The sequence below is a fragment of the Brassica rapa genome, chromosome A09, assembly GCF_000309985.2.
Source record: "Brassica rapa cultivar Chiifu-401-42 chromosome A09, CAAS_Brap_v3.01, whole genome shotgun sequence".
NCBI classification, from domain to species: Eukaryota; Viridiplantae; Streptophyta; class Magnoliopsida; order Brassicales; family Brassicaceae; genus Brassica; species Brassica rapa.
This window is the reverse complement of record NC_024803.2, coordinates 17655411-17676205: the sequence shown is the minus strand read 5'-3', so window position 1 is coordinate 17676205 and position 20795 is coordinate 17655411. Positions and strand designations below refer to the sequence as shown.

At 25.8% G+C, this 20795-nt stretch overlaps 2 long non-coding RNA genes across 2 annotated transcripts; one reads left to right on the top strand and one right to left on the bottom strand.

Moving 5' to 3' along the window:
• The first annotated feature begins 3285 nt into the window (after nucleotides 1-3285).
• LOC103839879 lies at nucleotides 3286-9146 on the top strand. Its single transcript, XR_627490.2, has 3 exons — nucleotides 3286-4333; nucleotides 4433-8870; nucleotides 8905-9146. It is a non-coding gene; the product is annotated as an uncharacterized LOC103839879 (long non-coding RNA).
• LOC117128383 lies at nucleotides 7120-12737 on the bottom strand. The gene is made up of 2 exons (XR_004451682.1): nucleotides 11786-12737; nucleotides 7120-11649 (listed from the first exon to the last, which is right to left on the bottom strand). It is a non-coding gene; the product is annotated as an uncharacterized LOC117128383 (long non-coding RNA).
• Nucleotides 12738-20795: the final 8058 nt, after the last annotated feature.

Below are 20795 nucleotides of genomic sequence, written 5' to 3'. Positions count from 1 at the left end.
ATTATAAAGATTTTTTTTAAATAACAAAAATCATATTATTTAACAATGATTAATCTTTACTACCTTAAACCAATGAAAGAAATTTTAAACTATATAGTTTATTTTAAAAATTAAACAAAAAATAAATGATTAATTATTTACTCGATAATATAAATCTATGAAGCGAAAATTTTAATTTTTTAAAAACTTTATAAATTTTTGAAATGTTACAATATCTTTGAATATGACAATAAAAAAATATTTTACTAATCTTTATATATAGTTACGATTTTAATAATAAAATAATAATTCAAAAATATATATGGAAGAATATATAAATACATGTGAAAGTTTGAAACAATCTATTCAATGAAAAAAATATACCATAAATTTATTATGTTTTAAAAATTAATAGACATATATATATATTATAATATATACCAATTTAGAATTGAAAATAAATTTTTTATATAAAAATAAATAAAAACAAAAACCCACGCGGTTGCGAAGGTCGAGATCTAGTTTTGATTAAGAATGATTCTGAAGCTAACACATAGGTTCAAAAAGGTTCTAAGAAAATGACACTTCAGAAAACCTAAAATGTAACTAATATAAAATTGACGTTATATATTTTTAAATGAATCTCAATTGATATACATGAGATGTTTATCTTTGGTTTATAATTTTGTTTCCTTTAGAAAAACTATATTTGGCGGTTCACTCATTCGTAGTTGTTGATTTTATACTTGCCAATATAAAGAAAATATCCCCAATTCAACTTATGATTCTTCTTTAAGAAAATCAGCATCCTTTTTGTGTTCTTCTCCTTTCATAAAATATGAACTCAACGATGTAAAATTCTAGTTGACATTACTTTTATAAGATATATATAGTGGATGAATATATAAAAAGGTTTTGAGGTTTAAGTCAATTATTTTTCTGAATATATATTTTACTAGGTGTTTTGTCCGTACATGCAGATATAATTTTTTTTATTGATATTTTACTGATAAATGTGCTATTAAATTTAAAGATCAAAATTTTGAAGTCAAAAATTAAATTTATAATATTTTTATGAATCTTTTAATTTCTTAATTTTTTTTATCTTTTATTAATTTAAAAATATTATTTTCGATAACAATGTCAATATCTTATTATTTTAAAATAGTTTATTATCTTTAAACAATTTTTAATATATATATAACTGCTAATACAAAGTGATGTTATTAATTAAAATTATTAAAATTACCAAAACCTATAAAATCTCATAATAAATCAAAAGCAAAAAAATTGTGAAATGCCTCCATAATAACTGAATACACACTCAAACAAGTTAACAAATAAAACATTATATATAATGAATAAGATAATAACTTTTGTTATCTATTCTTATATTTAATTCTAAACGGTATAATATAAGGAAAAATATGCTATAATCAATCTCTATTTTTCATTAAAATAGAGACATGCTATTTTCTTATAATATAGATATTAAAATAGTATTTTTAACATAAAAATATATTTTTTTTTAATTTTCAAAATGGTATTTTAACTTTCAAACTTTAATAATTAAAACTAAAATAAATAATTTGAAAATACAATTTTTTTATAAAAAATAGAATCACATTTTTTTACATAATATTCTTTTAAATAAATTGTAATTTAAACAAAATTATAATTCTATGAAATTCTTGAAAACATAAAAGTAATCAGAGTTAATTCTACATTAATATTTTGAAAATATTCTCTTTTGGAGACATGTATTTTTAAAAAATAATATTTTTAAAATCTAATATTTTTAAAAGATAATTATATTCCCAATAAAAATATTTAGAAAAATCACGAATAGCAAAAAAATATAAATAAAATTATCATTATTACTTATATACCTCTTTTGTATTTTAATACTAAAATAAATTTAATCATTTAGAAAAAATATTCAATGATATATTACGCTTACAAACAAATATAAATCAATTTTTGATATTTTTTATAAACCTATTTCAAATATTTTAGTGTAATCATAAATCTAATTCTTATATTTATATATATACTACTAATTTTAAAAATTAGTGAATAAGAAAGAAAGAAAGATGTAGATAAACACAAAATAAATACATGAATTTTTCTTTTCTTTTTTTCAAAAACTTTTTCCATTTATTGTTTTGAGATAATTTTATTATATTAATTTGTAATCAAATAAATAATGAATTATATTTTAATCATAGTTTAATTAAAATTATTTATGAAAACTAATGACTCACCCCTAAAATCATGGATAATGTGACAAATAAGTAAATTCTCTAATTATTATATGTATATATATACTACTAATTATAAAAATTAGTTAATAAAAAAGAAAGACATAGATAAACACAAAATAAATACATGAAATTATATTTTCTTTTTTTCAAATACGTTTTTCATTTATTGTTTTGAGATAATTTTATAATATTAATTTGTAATCAGATAAATAATGAATTATATTTTAATTAAAATTATTTATTAAAACTAATGACTCAACCCTAAAATCATGGATAATGTGACAAATAAGCAAATTCACTTCTCAAATAATAGTATAGATTGTAGGGAAATTGCCACAAATACCACATTCATTGTACCACTTTTCATGTTTATACTAACCACTTTTACCCTCACTTTTAATGAAGGGTAAAATACAATTATACCCTTAGGGTTAAGGGAAATTGCCACAAATACCACATTCATTGTACCACTTTTCATGTTTATACTAACCACTTTTACCCTCACTTTTAATGAAGGGTAAAATACAATTATACCCTTAGGGTTAACTAATCTAGACTTAGGTTTTAGAGTTGAGGGGTGGGATAAGGTTTTTGGAATGTTAAATTTATGATTCTAATAAATATATAAATACTTAAAAAATATATAAAATTTGAAAAAATAGTTTCAAACATAATTTTCGCTTTTCAAAGAGAAATTTGAAAAAAAAAAATTCAAAAAAATTCAAAAAAGTTCAAAAAAAAAAATTATAAAAAAGTTCGAATTTGAAAAGTATATTTCGAAAACATAAAAAAAAAATGTATTTTTTTTTTAACTTTTAAGTTTTTAATTTTTAATTTTTTTTTAATTTTTTTTATTTTTTTTTAATTTTTTTTAATTTTTAAATAATAATTTATTATATATATAAATAACAAGGGCATAAGAGTCTTTTACCACTTAATGAAGAATGTATTTTTGAAAATGTCTCATTTGTGGTGGTAAAAATGAAAAGTGGTACCATGAAAGTGGTAAACATGTAATTTCCCCTAGATTGTAGTAGTTATTAATATAAATATATTTAAGTTTTTTTCTTCCTATAATTGTTTCTATTTATATTCTAAGTTTATATAATATAATCTACAAAATAATTTTTCCTATAATTATAATTACATCAGATTATCTATATTTATGATTTGTTTGAAAGTTTTAATTTTTGGCTTATCTATGATAAGTTTTTCTTTTTATATTTTAATTAAATAAATAAAAATAAACATATTGTCAGGCAGTCAATTCAAGAGAATTAGTTTTGAGTTTCACTTATGAACAATACATAAGGAATAATCACTTAAGTGATGTCCCTTTTAATATAAGTTGATGTGTAATACAATATCAAATGATTTTAAAATCCCTATAATTATTTATACAATTAAATAGACTTATAAGCATTTACAAATGATTTTATACTTTTATAATTTTTTATAAGTTAGAAATTAATTCCTAAAATTTGATAAATAATTTATTATTTATATCAATTTCTGTAAATGGTTTGTATTCATTACTTTATATAGTTATAATATATAAAAATAATTAATCTAACATTATTACTCTTTCTATAATTTTGACAATTACTACCATAAATCATTAATTATGTAGACTTACCTTTTATTTTAGATCAAATTATAATTACTTAAAATTAAAATCATAGACCATTCAAATTATAACAATTTTCTTACAATTATAAATAGATTTGTGTCTCTCTATAGCCAATCTTGGATTATAATTTGACCAAAAATCTCTTCTTTTATTTTGCAAAGACCAAAAATCTCTTATATTTGATATAAAAGGAAATGTTATATTCTCTTATATATATTTGACCAAGAAAATATTTACTTGTAATGTGCATGCGTCACTATATATATAATCAGAAAAAGTAAAGAAAAACGCACCAAACAAAACGCTAAAGTGAATATTTTACAACAAAGTTTTAAATTTACTTATAAAATGGTCATCACTATGAAAACTTTAGTTCTGTTTGTTTTCACTACTTTTTTCATCATATCTTTTGTTGATTGTCATACTACAACTATGGCTACTACCCCTGCTAGTACTCCTGGTAACAATTTATTTTTATACTACATTTTAAATTATAGGTACAATTTTATTCTTTTTGATTAATATACTTATTGGTTTAATAATTTTTTCACATAAATAGGTTATGGAATAAATTGGGCGACAGTACTGTGCTTCAAAATCTCAACGCCGTGTGATTTAGCAGGGCGATATGGATGCGCAAAGTTTTGTGACCAGTGGGATTATTTTTATGACAGGTGTGAACCGGGTAAATGTTGTTGTCACAGATAAGTAGTATGCGTTCAGAATAAAATAATCTTATAAACGTATTGGCATTTGTTTGAAAGTAACATCAACAACTTTCATGCTTTATTATCAATATATGATCAAGAAATGAAATGAATCAAAATTATTAGATTGAAATAGTTTGATTCAATCCATTTAATAATATTTAAAAAAAGATTTACGAGAAAAATAAAATTATATCAGAATACAACTTTTTCTTAAAATTTTAAATTATGTAATTAATCAAAAGTCTCAAATTACTCTGACTTCCACTTCCAGTCATACAAGTTCACATAACCATGAAATATGTAAGACAATAATAATTTAACATGAAGAGATGAGGATGATTGCTTATAGTCAATAGCAACACAACTTGATGGGGTGAGATCTTTACTGAGCTGAGTGCTATGTAAATAAGAATTTCAGTATCTTTGCTCGTGCTGTCGTGCATCATTGGCAATAAGAAACCTTCTCGAGTCTGAAAATATAACAGATTACACAAGTCCATAGAGATCAAGGGGACTCCACAAGGATTCTTGTGATGTTTTGATTCGTTTTTGACTCATCTTAGTATCAGTCTTTAAATTTCTAGTCTATATGGTAATGTATCTACTATATTAATTTAGAGTTTTATTTTTTATCTACTGATAAAAATGGTCATTAAATTTTAAAAGGTCTCATAAAACATATAACCGTAGTTAGAGCATTATAAATACATTTATTATATTTCGGTTACTAAAATGAGTTCCTGTTAAATAGGATATTTGTTTATATTTAGAAATTCCAATTGAGTAACAACCGTAATTAATTCAAGTATTGTCTATGCCATGTTACTTGAGTTTTAAACAAAATATCATGGGCTTTCAAATTTTATACGTCGACATAAAACACATAATATATTTTGTTTTATACAATTTAAATAATTATAATAATATACAACTATAGTATGATATAAAATTTAAAAGAGTTAGGGCATGACTGGTTTCTCTGCTACCATCCGCAAATGCAGCTTTTGCGTTTGGTAGCGGTTGTTGATGTTTTGCAACAATCACAAAAAACTCCATAAATCGTTTAAACCACTATAAACTTCTAAAATTCAAAAGCTGATTCTAGCTAGTGTTTACGGTTGCAAACGGTTGCTGGAGGGCAAAACAATTTTTTTTTAAATATCATATAAATATGGAAATAAAAATGTTCAATTAAATTTTAAAATTGGAATAATAAAAATGCTAAAATATATATACTATATTTTAATTTATACTATAAATTGAAACAACAAAATAATCTATAGTTTACAAAAATAGTATAGATTTATGAATATAATGTTTATATTGATTATAATAATATGATTTTAAATTTTTTAAATTATATACGATGTAAATATTTTTAATTTATTATTTAACCACTAAAACTTTTGGTAGTTAGCCAGTCACAAGTATCCCGCAAACACATTAATTTCTAAATGATGTACCAGTCGTATAAATCTCTTAGTAACCCTTAAAACCGTAACTATCCGCATCCGTAAACGCTCGCAACCGCTGTGGTTACACCAGTCAGGCCCTTAACTAGGTTGTTACTGTTTTAATTTCAACAACTCATGTACATATGTGAACAAAAATATAAACATGTCAGCTTTTATTTAACAACTCATGTACTGTTTAGATGGTTATGTTTAAAATTATTAGTTTTGGATTTAAATGGTTTATTACAGTTTTGTATAACCATTCAACTTCTTTTTTTTTTAATCATCATCATTCGAATTTGGTTAAAGATAGTAAATTTGCTGTAAAAAAAAAAACGAGTTTGTTAAATCCTAATTAAAATTTTCAATAAAAAAATCAACCAAATCCTAATTAAATCTATTAGAATGAAGTAAATATGTGGCCAAAAGAAAAATAGATTTCTCAAATTTTAATTAAACTGTCAAAATGTAGTAAATCTGTGGCCAAAAGAAAATTAAATCTATCGAATCTCAATTAAATCTGTCAAATTGACGTAAATTTGTGTATATATAAAAATAAATCTATTGATGATACATAAGTCTATCAAAATTAAATAAATCTGTGCCCAAATAAATTAAATCTGTTAAATAATTACTAAATCTGTCAAAATTAAATAAGTTTGTGGCTAAAACGCGAAAAATTTGTTAAAGGGAATTTGTAAAAATTAAGTATGTGGCTAAAGAGAAATAAATCTGTCAAAAATAAGTTTGTGACTACATAAAACGTAGAAAAATAAGTCTATTCAATGGTAAAATCATAAATAGTTTTTTAACAAAAGAACAAAGGGTAAAACATGTATAAAAAATAACTAGTAATCAAAATAAAATTAGAGTTACTCTAATAATAAATGGATAAATAAGGGTTATACTAGGTTTTTTTCCTTTTTGTAACTGTTTTTATTTTTGTTTATCAAATATATATTAAGTAAGAGTTAAAATTTGTATATTTTATATAGGCATATCTTTTTGTTGCCAAGATATACATCAATGTATAATTGTTCAAAAAATTCAATATATAATTTGTTATAGTCCAAAATTGTTTGTTGCCAAAATATAAAACTAATCTTTTAGTATGATCTGCATTTTCAACACACATAAATAATTTTTGTCTGCATTCATTTTATTTCATGAAAATTGTATTATCTGTTCCGATGAATGAGAAAATTTTATAGAAAATTTTCATGTTTACCACATTGTTGGTACCATTAAAGGGACATTTTCACAAATATTTTCTTCATTAAGAGGTAAAAGATTCTTATACCCTTGCTTTATATATATAGTAAGTAATTATTGAAATGAATAAATAAAAAAATAAATAAAAATATTTTTTATAGTTTTCAAATTATACGTTTTCAAATTCAAAATTTTTTTTTGAAATTTAAAAATTCTTTTTGAAACTATTTTTATGAATTAAAAAATTATTTATTTATATATACATTAGAGTTTTAAACTTCACATTCCAAAACCATATCCCATCCCCCAACTCTAAACCCTAAATCTATATTAGTTAACCCTAGGATTATAAGTGTTTTTTTACCTCTTTAAAAGTGAGGATAAAAATGGTTAAGGTAAACATGAAAATAAGTATTAGGAATATGGTATTTTAGGCAATTTCCCAAATTTTATAAAGTTTATTTAATAATTTTAGATAAATACTAAATAATAAGAATAGACAACAATATATTCTTAAATTTGTTAGCTTTTCAAGTATATAGTTTTATAGTAAGTTCAAGATAAATATTAAATAAATAATGAAAATATTGAAGTACTCTCATTTTATAGATTCAGAAGATATATAATTTTTTTGTCAGACATATTAAAACAGACTCATATAGACTATGTAAACCAGACTGGTAGCTCCGTATCCATATGAACAACAAACGATGGTTGTTTTTTTGCACTGCGTGCGAGACTGTCCGTCCTTGTATTCTGCATCTGCGGTATATAAATGAGTACTAAGCTATTGAAACTTCTCCTAAGGATCTTTATGTCTTACAAATAATTTGCAAAAGCTTGCCTTTTCTGGTTCCGAAATCATCTTCATCAACTGGAAACAATCCGTTGCAAATGCAACATAAAACTGTCGTAGATTCTTCATACATTCCATACCCCAAATGAGAGCTTCTATTTCTGAGTGAAGTGGCAACTGACTCACTCTTGTATTCCTAGCTCCCATCAAACCCTCATTTTATCTATTTTATGTGGTATATAATTAAATTTAAATGATATTAGCATAGATATATAGTTTATTTTTAATATGACTATCTATTAAATAAAGATTTTTACTTATATGGTTTTATTATTATTTGTAATTTTTAATAACAAAAATTTTAAAACATAGATAACAAAATTTTTAAAATGTGAGACGTTTAATATATAGTAATTTATAATCGTCTTTAAAAATTAAATGAAAATTTCAAAATTAAAATATGAAGTTCTTATAATATTTTTAAAAGTATTCGGAATTAAAATATTTATGTATTTTTATAAGGTATATAATTTAATTAAAACATATAGTTTTATAATTAGTTTAACTTGTCATAACAAAAATGTTAAACCATTGATACACAATTTCATTGTGGGATTTTCAATAGTTTTAGTAATTTATAGTTTTTTTTAAATTCAAAATATAACATATACTGAAAATCTAAATTTTTATTATTATATTGTTACTCTGGTTCTTTAATTTATTTAATAATAAAAATTAAATAAAAATGATAGTGGATACACAAATTTTTATGAAAACTATATTATTCGAAATCATTAATTTTCATATATACTTTAGTCACATTAGGTAGTTCTTTAGTTGTTGACAAAAAAAAAAGAAGGTAGTTCTGTAGTTTTCATTGAAACAAAGTATGAAGAACATTAAAAATTATGTTTATGATTAGTTAAGTAAAAAAATTAGTATATATTTAGATAGACCAACGTAATTCTCTAAAGATTTTAAAACATATTTTGGTGATGACACATGACTACCTTCAATGTTGTAATGATTCTGAAATAATATATAATAGATTTTTTCTATGATTTCTACCTAATTATAGACAATAGGCCAAAGGCCATAAGTCTGCTTATATAAATAAAACTTGATGATTTTTCGCAATATCGCGGGATAATATCATATAAATATTATTTGCGGTAAGTTAGTTTTGTATATATTTGAAATTTAAAACAAATTTGATCAATTAAATTTGTTCATAAAAATTAATAACAACTTTTGATAGGTTAATAATATATGAATAACATTAAATTTTATTATAATACATTAATCATTTTAAAACAGGCATCTCATATTTATGAAAAAGTTCAAATTAAAAAAGAGAAACTACCATATATGAGTTGTGATATATCTATCTAGTATTTATGTTAAATACAGAAAATAGTAAGTTTGAAAAGATTTTATTATATTACTTGGATACAGTATAAATTTATTTGGGATTTAACCAAATATTAATTTTTTGTCATCACAAATGTTAATTATTAAATATAGTTTAGTTGTGTACACAATTAATCAACAATATAAAATTGATTTCAAAACATTCTGAAATATAATATAACAGATCATGTAAACATTCTCAAGAAATTATTTGTATGTTTATTTATTTTTATATTAAATATAATATATTACTTAATAGAGTAAGGGTTGTAATAGAAATATATCTATAAATTCAGATAATTTGAAAAATCTTCAGAATACAGATAATTTGTTGTATTATAGCTACATATTCATAGTCTGATAAAGTTGAAAATTATGTAAACTGCAATAAAATATAATGTTATTTTATTATAAACAACTACAAATTAGCTATTTAAAATTAACTAATACATAATTGAACATTAAAACACATATTCTATAAAAATAATATTTTGAAGACTGCCCTAAGAAAAATATTTAATATAATATAATACATAAAAATTTTGAAAATATATTCTTAGAATTATATTCTAATCTTATTTCTACTTATTTACTTATTAATATATGTTCTAAAGATACAATAGATGTTATATTTATAATATATGAAGTTAACCTAACAACACATACAGATGGAACTTAGTTCATTGATATTATTTGTTAGAGAATTAGGAAGATCTTACAGTTTTGATCAATAGTGACATCCAATTAATTATGCATATATATATATATATATTTTTTTTTTCTTTGAGAAAATATGAAGCACAATAATTAAATTACAAATATAGTATGTATATACGATAGAGTTTATACTATTCAAAACTTCTTACAAATTGGTTAATGTAAAGTACGCTATATATTCTATAACAATTATGATTTTAAAGATGGGTCGAGCAAAAAATATTTAGATTTTTTAATACTTATTTCTACTTATTTGAATTGATAACTCCTCAGTTAAAATTATAAGATCGTGAAAAATAAGTAAAATTATTTAAAATTATAGAAAACGTGACAAATCAGCAAATTCATTTCTCAAATAATAGTACATATAAGAAATATGAAAAATACTGTCAACTATCTCTGGCCCATTGAAAATCAGCAATATACCTTCTCATTTCTCTCCTAATGAAAATTCAATAAAAATACCCATTAAACACCCAACATCTATCTCGACCCATCTCACAGAGTATAAACCGTCTACTAGTTCTTGAGCTTTGGTTAGAGCAGAGATCTTTTCAAAAAAAAACCCATTTATTCTTCAGCCTTTGAATTTTAAAGAATTATCAAAGAATGTGTGGGGGACATAAGTTTCTCAAGATTTCAAATAGCATTTCGGTTTTGAAAGACATAAGTTTCTTGACTTTCCATGAACGATTTGCATACTCAAAAGATTTAGCTCTACTGGCAAAAGATGTCATAGACATTACAATCTTACCACAAAATAAACGCACAGTGCAGTAAAAAAATCAGTTAGAAAATATGGTAAACATAATGTCAAGCAAAGGTGTCTTCACGATCTCCCTCAGCGATGTCGGCCTCCACCATGTTGCTAAACTCTAGGAAATGAGTGGGTTGATGTTCCTCATGATAGATTGATAGTACTCCTTTGGGGATCCAAGTTTGACGCTGTATTTCATGCCCTGTTTCTCAATCTCAGCTATCTGTTGCCTCTGTTGAGAGGGTGGGGTAATCTCAGCTCCAAGGATAATATCTCTGATCTCTGATTGTGTAAAAGCTGAGGTATTCACATTGTTCTTCTTTGCGTAGTCGGAAAGGATAAGATCCCTTAGTGCTAGCTACCTCCACCTGAATTTATACATAATTGTGAATTAGGAAAGAGATGCATCATATACTGTAAATAACTCAACACAAGTAAAAACTGTGTAGATAGAGAGACAAAATAGGTAAACATGGATCTTATCGAATAAAATATAAGAACATGGAAAGAAACTAAGTAAATGAAAAGTGGCAGAGGAATTTCTCAATCTTAAGGCACACCTAGAGGGGATCGAGCATTCCTTTACAAGTAACAATAACTTATTTTGGCTGTTCTTCAACAGGGAGAGACCGCACGAGTGCAGCCACCTCTTCAGCAGTTTTCCATTTCGCTAGCTGACCAAGACGCTTCTGACCAGCCCAAAACGCTTGTATGGATAACCTATAGAAACAAAAAGCAGTTACTTAACATCCAACTGCATGTTACAGCCTTACAGGACCTAGTAAACAGAAGGAGTAACAGGTTTGAGTCACAACATGCATATTCTTAATGTAAAGCATGTAGAAGAAAACGTTACCTTGAGGAATAGCTGCCCACTTCTTGGATTGAAAATAAAGATCGCACCACTGATTGGCTTTGTTGTTAAATTTCCTTCAAATGTCTTGTGAATTGTGACACGATAGACATTGGTATCATCAACAAACCATAAAATTTGATTACAATCAATGTTTTTAAAAAAATCAAAAAAATCTAACCTATCATTTATCCTCTTACTATTTAACCAAATATATTATTAATACATCTAATAGTCCAAAAATATTTTATAATAAATGGTACATTTTAAACTCAAATAAATGGCAACTTTTAAAATCATAAACAACTTTTAACACATTTTATTAATGAATAATAAAATTCATATTTATATATATTGATATTCTGAAATGTTTAAGATTATTTTTCAAAAGATAAAGTTATAATAAATATCGTCATTTACATGTATGTTATATTATTTTAATATAAAAATGATTGCTGACTACATGAAGTATTGGCCATCACATGGCTGACTATGCAAACTAAACTAATGTATACCTACCCACACGAAATATATGTTATGCATGACAACATCCCTCAACTTTATGATGTTATGTAGTTAACAACACAAGTTTAATTTCATTCATCCAAAAACTGATGTGGATGTTAGAGATCATTTAAATATCTTGTTTTAACAATTAAAATATGATCGACCCGACTATAATTTAACAAAAATTATTTTTTACCCACATTTTAAAAGCGTAAGAATATTTTCAACAAAATCAAATTTACAAAATCAATATGTTTTAACATTTTTCGATAAGTAGTGTTTTAATATTTTTATTTTAGTGTATTTTAAAACTATATCATTGTATGATTTTTATTTATATTAATCTGTTTTGTTATGAACTTTTAATAGGTAGTTTTTAACATTTTTATTTCAAGTGGCTTAACATTTTTATTTTAGTGTATTTTAAAACTATATAATTTTATTATTTTAATTTATATTTATCTATTTTTGAATTATTTCAATCTGTTTTTTATGAAACATTAATAAAAAAATTGTAATTTGTTTGATTAATTGTGTGATATATACTTCTTTGATATTTTTTAATTATAAAACTTATTTGCTGTCAATTTATTAACTCTAACATTTTATTTATTTAATATGAAATTATTAATTTAATGAATTATTAACTTAATAATTCATCAAATAAGGTTTATAATATTTTTTTATCAAATAAGTATATATCACACAATTAATCAAACAAATTACAGAAGTTTTACTAAAATTTCATACCAAAACAGATTAAAAAATTAAAAACTAAATTAAATAATATCTTATAGAACTTTATATTTAATATAAATAATATAATTATATTATATTATTTTCAAATACACTAAAATAAAAATGTTAAAACATTACTTATCAAAAATTATAAAACATATTTATTTTGTAGATTAGATTTTGTAGATTAGATTTCATTAAAAATATTCTTACGCTTTTAAAACACGAGTCAAAATATAATTTAGGTAGATTACCGTCAGATACATTACATTCTAATTGATGAAATGAAAAATTTAAACGGTTTTTGACATACATATCATTTTTGGATGAATGAAAGTAAACTTGTGATGTTAACTACATAACATCATAAAGTTGAAGGATGTTGCCATGCATAATATATACTTCGTGTAGCTAAGTATACATTTGTTTAGTTTGAATGGTTAGCCATGTGATGGCCAATATTTCATGTAGTCAGCAATCATTTTTCTTTTTTTTTAAACATTCAATATATATATATATATATATATATATATTGATTTGAAATTATTATTAAATACTATTTATTATTTCTTATTATCTGAAGATATATGAATAAATTAAGAAGAGTACAGATGGTCATTTATCAGCTTTTTATCATTAACCAGAAAATTCAGCATAATATAATAAACTAATATAGATAATAATTTTAATTAGACTAATATATTTATACTAAGTTTTAAGTTTTTATTTAAAAGATATTAGCTGTAATGTCTTCTGTAATGACAAATTTATATTAAATATTATTATATATATGATTAATTTATTTTAAGCGTTTGCGGCTGTAATGGAGTGTCATCTCGCGCATGCACTTAGTGAAGAAGTCGCAAGTGGGAGGTTTACAATCCAAAGTTTTAGGTTTGAGCTGGTGGCTGTTATGATCCAAGATAGAGATAGATTGGCCGAACTCCAGGTCAAGAGGGCGAAGTCTAAGACAATCGAACTGGAAAGGACTGCTGCTATCAAAGAGATCCCTGCTATGAAGGGAAAACTAGGAGTTTTCTCGCCGACCGAGAGAGAGTGATTCCACGGTTTTTTCGTGCAACGTGTTGTGCTCTTGCGGAGGAATATGACAGTGTTCTCTACCATTTTAAAGACAAATGGGAGAAGAAGAAACTAGAGACAGATTAAAGGAGTGATGCGGCCATCAAATCAGCAGCTGAACCAGAGTTCGACCCAACACTTTACTCAACCAACCATAGCGCCAGCCATGACATATGTACACTAAAAATTCCATATCTTACAAACCAAGACGGTTTCCACCATTAAATAAATTTGCAAGGATTCTACACGCAAGAAGATTTCCAGGACAATTGAAATCATGCCAAAATATTCACGGGCAAAGAAGTTATGAATTGTAAAAGTAAGGGGTTTCTCAGCCCGTCCATCTGCTAGTACCAGCCTTTAGAAGAAGATTCAAGCCCAACCATGAAGCGTCCTTCAGCAGAACCAATCATGGGCTACAGGAGGGAATTATAAGCTTTCCAGAAAGCCAAAAATCAGGATAATTTGTTAAGAAAATCAGAAGTTATAATCAATTTCCCAGAACCGGCCAAACCAACATCATCTATGGAAAGTCTTCAACCAATCCAGCTTGGTTCGACTCAGAGCTATTTATGGAAACCAGGAGATCATATTTAACAATAAGGAGACATTACAGAAGTACTTAGCTGAACCAGAACCCATAGGATCAGGCGGATCCTTGAAGAAGTTATCAAATCCACCCGGAGCCATTTAAGAAAAGATTGGACAATATTTCGGTTTAATCACTTCCAAGCCAATCAACTCCGACCAGAAGACATCTTGACTAAACCAAGACTTCCAGAAGACATAATAGACTACCAAGAGGATTTTTACAAGTTTATAGCATGCTCCGGCTAACATAGGATCAGGAAGATCCTAATTTGCACCAACTTTCCTTATATGGAGTAAACCGACATTAATGTCCAATAGCTCCTTTCCTATCAAGCTATGGACGTGATCAGCACCAATCAAGCACCCAGGAAGATCCCAAGGAAGCTCTATTATCCCCTAAAACCGTCTAGGTTCAGGAAAGTACAAGTTTCTCACTTGGAGCCAAAATCCCACAAAAAATTCCAACGGCTAGTTTTCGATTTCTTGCTTTTTTTTATTTGTTTCCTTTCTTATATTTTTAGAACGTTAGGACCTTTTTATCTGAGCTATAAGCTCATAGTCGACATTTTTACAAACCACCGCTCAATCATCTAAGAGTTTATAGAAGTTATTCAATTTTTATCAAAGAGTGTTCTTTTCATAAAATATCGGCATTTATGATTCAAAGAGAGATTCTTTGTTTTTTAATTGATTTCGTGTAACTAGTTTGTTTGTGAAAATCAAAAAAGCTCAGTACACATATTTAGAGATTCAATCATATCATTCCATCACACCATCAGATTGAGAGATTCAATCAAACATTCATCCGCAAATCCACTTCAAGCCATAATTTGATCAAGCTGAGAGTGATACACATCCAGCATATTCATTCCGCCTTATCTATCATTTTCCTTTGTTTATTGTTCTCCTTTTATTCATATCATCATTCACATCTCACTTTATTTCCATTTGTTTCAGGTTTGCAAGCTAGATTCTAGACATATCGACCAATCGATCACTTCTTTGGATGATCTGATTTGAATTTTCATTAACCATCTGGACGACCCCCATTCTGGTTTGTTGGTGATCCGACGTTATCTATCATTTTCCTAACCATATGTATCTTTGGCAACAAAAAAAATTAAAAACAAGGACACAAGACAAATACTTGTTGAGCTTAAGAAGTTGCAATACGGGATGCCTATGCCACCGGAGATAACGTCGGATCACCAACAAACAGGAAGAGCTCACTTCAAAGGCAACAGATCAATGTTAGTCAAAACTAAACGACTTTCTTATATATAAATATAATGTTTCATGTCTTTTTTTAACAACAATAATGTTTCATGTATTGCTCAAGAAAAAAAAGATCTAATCATAGCCAAATGATGTTCTTCACATATACTAAATAATTTGTAAAGAAAAAATAAATTTGAGTAAAATATCTTCAGTTATCCGACAATATTGCAAATATTTTCACAAAGTCACTACTTACCTCAATATTCAAGAAACATATCTACATCAATGTGTCATCGAGAAGATTTATTAAATACAATAGTAACTCGAAGAAGAGTTTGCATGGTTGTATCTTTTCATTTTACTGTAGTTTTTCGTAGTATTATGAATACTTAACACTACAAGGGCCAGAATCTATAGCCTAAAAAGTCCTTTTTCTGTAACACTTAAGTCCATATCCTATTTTATGTGTGTTTATGGATAATTCACAATTTCAAAATCTAGAACATTTTTATCAGTGTGACGTGTTTTTAAATTTTAGGATCAGATATTATAAGATGAAGAAAAGTATTTCTTACACATTTACGATATTAATATGGTGTTATAGCATTCACGTTAACTATTCTTATTGTCTAAATAATTTTAAAAATGTTGACAATATTTGTGAAAATCAACAGATGATTATTGCTAGTATTTTAATTGTTTATGAGTAAACAAAAAAATATTTCTTACATGTTTACTAAATAAATATATATTTGGGTCCTGTAATCATGCTTATTACTGTCTTTTTTTAGCAAAACTAGTAATGTTTGTGCCAAATCAAGAAATGAATATTGCTAACACTTTTACTGTTTATAAATTAATGAAGAAGAGTATTTCTTATATGTTTAGGAAATATATGTTTGGTAGCATATGTTTATTTTCTGATTTTTTTGCAAAATTGACTATGTTTTGCCAAATAAAGAAATGATTATCGCCAATCATTATTTTGCTGACAAATAAAAAGAAATGATTATCACTAATATTTTTCGAATGAATAATTTTTGCTAATATTTTTAATTATTTATAAATAAAATATATTCACCGAGATCTATCCTCTCACCATTGTGTTAAAACACTCTACACACATTTTTCTTTTCTTCTTCACCAAACTTCCCAAAACCGCTAGACCAGTTGGAGAGTAGCTTGCTCCAAGATTATGAATCCCATATGAGATAGTAATAACAAGTTAACAACAGTTTGTACCAAGGCTTTGAATATTACAAAAGAGTGAGAGAATAATAAACAACCTAACAAAATTTTATACAAAGAATATACTTCAATACTGGAATTGTAACTAGGAAAAGAAATATAATTAATGCAAGTGTTGTTGCTTTGTATATGATTGAAATATTAAGTACCTATGTAATTATTTTAAAGCGTGTTGTATATTAAATACCAACTCTTTGTAATTTAAATTAGACTTTAGTTTATGTGTAGATTGAGATATGAAAGATGTATAAAACCTTTCAGTTTTGCAAATATGTTAGGAACTCTAAAAGAAAACTGAAAATATTTACCAAGGCTTTGCTCTCTTTCTCAATCCTTTTGTCGATAATTTACTTTTACAATATAGTTTCGACTGTAGGAGATGAATTTAATTCCGTTTAGAAAACGAGATTTGGAAACCAAGATTTTTGGCTGAAGTTAGTGTGTGAGACTCATAGATGATAAAACCACAAGAGAATCATGAACATCCTTTCTACCGGTGTGAAATAAAAAGATATAAGTTTCTTACATGATTTCTTAACTTTGGATTTTTGGATGAAGGGTTAGACTCAACATCAGCATTGTCATTTGATTTTCAATAGGATTAATTTTTTAAGGGTTAAAAATTATTGCATGAGAAGGTTGAAAATATACTACCAAAACTTGAGAACATTAAAACTGAAGATTATTATATGAAAGCCGAACTTAAAGGCTTGAAGGAAGATGATTCATGTCTTCAAATATGTAATTTGTACCAAATCGAAATGAATGAGTAGAAAGTCATTACCAAAACAATTTGTGAATGTCTTTTCTTGATGTTTGTTGTAAAAAAGTCATTAGCAAATATACTCTACATATTATGTATCTTTGCTTCATTTTTAAAATTGTTTTCATTTGTGAGACCTCTTATTCTAAGTCATTGTCATTCCCATTTGAGTTTTTCATTTTTGATATCTATGGTTTCATTTGTAAGTGCTATTGTTATATATTATTCTCTATAAAGTTTGGATTTATTATCATTTCTAAAAACTTGATTTTAATTTGTTGTCAATTGTAAGAGGATAGTCCTATGTGTGTTATATAGAGGAATTAGACAAAAGATTATTAGAACATTAATAAGACAAAACAACAAAGTTTGCATAAACTTGACAATGCATGTTTAAGAAGCACTTGCTTGAACTCATATGAGATGAGGACATCTTACCCAACGCCAAAACCTCATAGACTGATGTTGCATCCTCATCAACTTCGCTTCATCTTCCTTATATGATATAGGATCATGTATATTATCTTCCTTCCAACAATCTTCGTCTCCATTTTTATTGTTTTCTCTTCCTTCATTTTTCGCATCATCTCCAAAATTAATTGCTAAAACTTCAAAAGATTATTCTTCAATACATACTCATCTTCTTTTTCGACACCCTTCACATCCTTTTTTGTCAACATCACTTCCTTTACAACCTTCTTTGTCGACAATATTCCCTTCATAACCTTCTTGACTAACACCATTCATGCCATTATCATATACAAGCTCATAGTTAGGATAATCAACAATAACCTCATAGTAAAGAATGGGTATGATTCACACTTATCTCCTTCAATTTATTATTTATTTCATCGCATTCATTTTTATTCATCATCTTTCATCGTTTTCAAAAATATGTATATGTTGTCTGCCTCGACATTAAGCAAGTTTTTTTTCTTACCATATTGGGATTCTGTTATAGTGAATTTAGAAAGATACAAAAAGTGAATCAGTTTTGACTTTTTGGTCAAATAAAAGAAGGGAAAATAACTAGAATGTTATAGAAAAGTTGGTTTATTACTAGAATGTTATACATCTTTTGAAAATTACTAGAGTGTTTTGATACCCCTAGTAAATGACAATAAGGCTTTTGATTAGTTTTTTTTAATTGAAATTATTTTTAAACATTAAATTCACATCACTAATTAAGTATCCACATAATCAATAGAGAACAATCAACCATCTCTTTAATTACATAACGTTGAAAAAAAAACACAATAACACAGCACAACTTCGTCGAAGAACAAAGGAACCATAACCACATCTTCCCTGAAATCGTCATCGACATTGTGTTTACTGCCTCTTCCTCGAACTAATTCTCTGTCTTGTCTTCTCCGATATTGTCTTCTCCGATATCGTCTTCTCCGAAATCGTTGTCTCCAATCGTTTTTACGAAATATTTTTTGCTGCAATCGCCCGAAATCCTCTTCTCTGCTACGTTTTTCGAGTTTGTGGCTGAGTTTTAATTTATGTTGTGGCTGAGTTACTTTTCTTTTACGGCTGGTTTATATATGCAGTTGTGGCTGAGTTACTTCTCGCCAATTTCAGAAAACCTTGTTATAAGAAGTGTGCATTCCGAGGAGAAAAGACAAATACATTCCAAAAAAACACCCAGATCGGTAATTGTGGGATGTATTTAATTAAGTTTGTTTGTGATTTCATACCCATATATGGATAATCAATATTTTTTTCAGATCTAGGTGAAAGAGAAATTTGAACAAAAAGAAAATAAAGGAGACAAAAAGAAGTGACGGATTCAGCAGAGACGACACAGAGGAGTTCATTGAAGCTTGGATACATGGATGAATACCAGAATGGTGCAGAAAACATGTATTTTGGTTTTCTATGTTAAAAACATAACTCACCCATGTATTGTGTGTTTGATTTATGCTATGTTTACACTATTCAGCCGTGTCGTTTATATATCACAGCCGTGTCTCAGCCATACCTCAAACATACCCTAAAATCAGAAAATGTTTAGATAACTCAGCCTTATCGTTTAGATAACTCAGCCGTATCGTTTATATAAATCAGCAATACCTCAAACATACCCTAAAATCGAAAAACTGAATTCAAGTACTTTAAGAAGTTATATTGAAGATCATCTTATCAATATCAAGTGAATATAAATCAACTGAATGTGTATAGTTTCTTGAATTTCAAGTTGAGACTTTAACTTGATCTTGAGATATATGTTCTCTTACAATCACTTATACAATTCTTACTTACAAGACTCTAACTTTAATATTTTCTTAAATATAAACCTCAAACCATAAACTATAGAATTATAAAGTTATAAAAATTTAAAGTTTATCTTTGAACATTAAATCCAATATTTTTATTATTATTTAAAGTTTAAGGTTTAGGTCTAAAGTTTAGGTTTATTGTTTAGAGTTAAACTCAAATTTTAATCATTTAAAAAATAATCTTTAATTTAAAGTTCCATTTTAAATTTTGATTTAAACCCGTAACTATATTTTACAAATTTAAGCAATTTTTTTAAAAAAAAATGAAAAGAACTAAAATTACAAATTATATTGCTTTTTTCATGACCATTGATTTATTTTAGTCTAAGGGTTCAATATTTTCGATATAAAATTATAATATTTTATAATGTTTTAAAATTTAAACTACAAATATTAAAAATAAAATTATAAAGTTAAATCTTTTCAAACCATGATCTCAAACCATATCTATTTCGAACCTTTAACCCTAAACCCTGAACCACATACTTTGACCTATACCATAAAACATTAAACTTCAAACTTTTTAAAAAATTTAATTAATCATCTACCATAAATTCTAACTACAAATGTTAAAACTCTACTA